Raw genomic sequence first — 3,276 nt, forward strand, 5'->3', positions numbered from 1 at the left:
AACCTGCTTGGCCAAAACGGTGTGTTCCTCAAAAATCAAAATACAATAAAAAAAAAAAAACATACAAACCACAATCACTAACATAAACAAACATTCAGTATAAATAGATGAATAAAACTGAAAATAAAGGGAACGAGCGGACACTCAGTTCACACTCATTTCAGTTCCCTTTAACTGAAGTTACAGGTCCTTCTCAAAATATTAGCATATTGTGATAAAGTTCATTATTTTCCATAATGTAATGATGAAAATTTAACATTCGTATATTTTAGATTCATTGCACACTAACTGAAATATTTCAGGTCTTTTATTGTCTTAATATGGATGATTTTGGCATACAGCTCATGAAAACCCAAAATTCCTATCTCATAAAATTAGCATATCATTAAAAGGGTCTCTAAACGAGCTATGAACCTAATCATCTGAATCAACGAGTTAACTCTAAACACCTGCAAAAGATTCCTGAGGCCTTTAAAACTCCCAGCCTGGTTCATCACTCAAAACCCCAATCATGGGTAAGACTGCCGACCTGACTGCTGTCCAGAAGGCCACTATTGACACCCTCAAGCAAGAGGGTAAGACACAGAAAGAAATTTCTGAATGAATAGGCTGTTCCCAGAGTGCTGTATCAAGGCACCTTAGTGGGAAGTCTGTGGGAAGGAAAAAGTGTGGCAGAAAACGATGCACAACGAGAAGAGGTGACCGGACCCTGAGGAAGATTTTGGAGAAGGGCCGATTCCAGACCTTGGGGGACCTGCGGAAGCAGTGGACTGAGTCTGGAGTAGAAACATCCAGAGCCACCGTGCACAGGCGTGTGCAGGAAATGGGCTACAGGTGCCGCATTCCCCAGGTCAAGCCACTTTTGAACCAGAAACAGCGACAGAAGCGCCTTACCTGGGCTACAGAGAAGCAGCACTGGACTGTTGCTCAGTGGTCCAAAGTACTTTTTTCGGATGAAAGCAAATTCTGCATGTCATTCGGAAATCAAGGTGCCAGAGTCTGGAGGAAGACTGGGGAGAAGGAAATGCCAAAATGCCAGAAGTCCAGTGTCAAGTACCCACAGTCAGTGATGGTCTGGGGTGCCGTGTCAGCTGCTGGTGTTGGTCCACTGTGTTTTATCAAGGGCAGGGTCAATGCAGCTAGCTATCAGGAGATTTTGGAGCACTTCATGCTTCCATCTGCTGAAAAGCTTTATGGAGATGAAGATTTCATTTTTCAGCACAACCTGGCACCTGCTCACAGTGCCAAAACCACTGGTAAATGGTTTACTGACCATGGTATCACTGTGCTCAATTGGCCTGCCAACTCTCCTGACCTGAACCCCATAGAGAATCTGTGGGATATTGTGTAGAGAACGTTGAGAGACTCAAGACCCAACACTCTGGATGAGCTAAAGGCCGCTATCGAAGCATCCTGGGCCTCCATAAGACCTCAGCAGTGCCACAGGCTGATTGCCTCCATGCCACGCCGCATTGAAGCAGTCATTTATGCAAAAGGATTCCCGACCAAGTATTGAGTGCATAACTGTACATGATTATTTGAAGGTTGACGTTTTTTGTATTAAAAACACTTTTCTTTTATTGGTCAGATGAAATATGCTAATTTTGTGAGATAGGAATTTTGGGTTTTCATGAGCTGTATGCTACAATCATCCGTATTAAGACAATAAAAGACCTGAAATATTTCAGTTAGTGTGCAATGAATCTAAAATATATGAATGTTAAATTTTCATCATTACATTATGGAAAATAATGAACTTTATCACAATATGCTAATATTTTGAGAAGGACCTGTATAGAAGATCTACTCTACTTTTATATAATCTATTATACTATTATATTACTGCGATGGACTGGCGACCTGTCCATGGTCTACCACGCCTCCCGCCCATAGACTGCTGGAGATGGGCACCAGCTTCCCCGCAACCAACTATGGAAGAAGCGGTAGAAAATGACTAATATATTATTATATATTAAGGGTAAAGGCAATGACCACTGGAGATAGGGATATCTCCAGTGGTCATTGGGCGAGAGGCGGGGTGCACCCTGGATAAGTTGCCTGTCTATCACAGGGCTCCAATGATTTCTTCCAGCATATTAATTTTTCATGTCCCTTGAAAGTCATTCCCAAGGAAAAAAAACAAAATAAAACCTATCTATCCACTCTTAAGAATTAATTTGAAAAACCCCTATATGGAATATCATTAGAAGCAGCATTGTAACTTTTTGTGCTTGCTTCTGCATACACAGCTTGGGTTTTACTTGAAGCTCAAAAGTATTTTGCCATGGAAAGGAAGAGAAGCAGTCTCTTATTTTGTGGGCGGTCCTGATAACTTTTCATTTTTTACTTCGCAGACGTTCCCTGCTGTTTATATTCTTCCCAGCTTTATGGACAATTCTATTATTAGGTTTAGACCATTTTAGCCACCACCATTAAAATTATTTCCTCGTACCTCTTACAACTGTGTGCAAAAGCATCTCATTGGTTCTTGTGTCCTTTGTGGGGGTTTTTTTTTTCAACTCAGCCATATTAAGGACGAATGTTCCCACATTCGGATTACTTCCTTCTGAAAGTGATAATTTAGCTATTTCAACGTTGATCAAACAATTTTATTACACCTTTCAATTACATGTTCTGTCTTTAGAAATGTGTATGTTTCCTCCACAGTCTACTGACCACCTAAATTATGAATGTCTCTACTCCATGTAGACTTTTCCCAGTTATGGAATCTCTTTATGCTTGATTTAGTTTAATAATTCAATTGAAAGTGAATTCATTGCTGATCTTTTTAAACTTTACCAGCATGATTTGTAAGCTTTGTGCTCTGTTTCAGTATGTGGCCAGGGCCAGTTTGCATCGTGAAGGGCGAGCCCAGTTTAAATTTTTGAGAATCAGCAGAACCCCATGGTCAGTGGTCAACTTTTTACACTTCTACAACCATACACTAGGAATTCCAGTAATAATATGTTGCTCAGATCCTACTGCCTACATCCATCCATGCATGCATTTTGTATACCATCTTAATTAATGCAAAGTCGCAGGAGGGCTCATGTAATTTGAAACAGTCATTGGGTAAGGGACAGGGTGCACCCTGAACATGTCACCAATCCATCACATGGGCACAAAGGACATTCCAATTAATCCTAACCATCCAACAATGCAGTCAGATTTAGATTATTACTCAAATTGGTTAAAAAGTTTTTCTATCTGAGGAAACCCAGCAGATTGCATTGAGTCAGTGACTTGCAGTATTTACTCCTCCTGGATGAGCATGTA

This window comes from Girardinichthys multiradiatus, chromosome 15 (assembly GCF_021462225.1).
Source record: "Girardinichthys multiradiatus isolate DD_20200921_A chromosome 15, DD_fGirMul_XY1, whole genome shotgun sequence".
NCBI lineage: Eukaryota > Metazoa > Chordata > Actinopteri > Cyprinodontiformes > Goodeidae > Girardinichthys > Girardinichthys multiradiatus.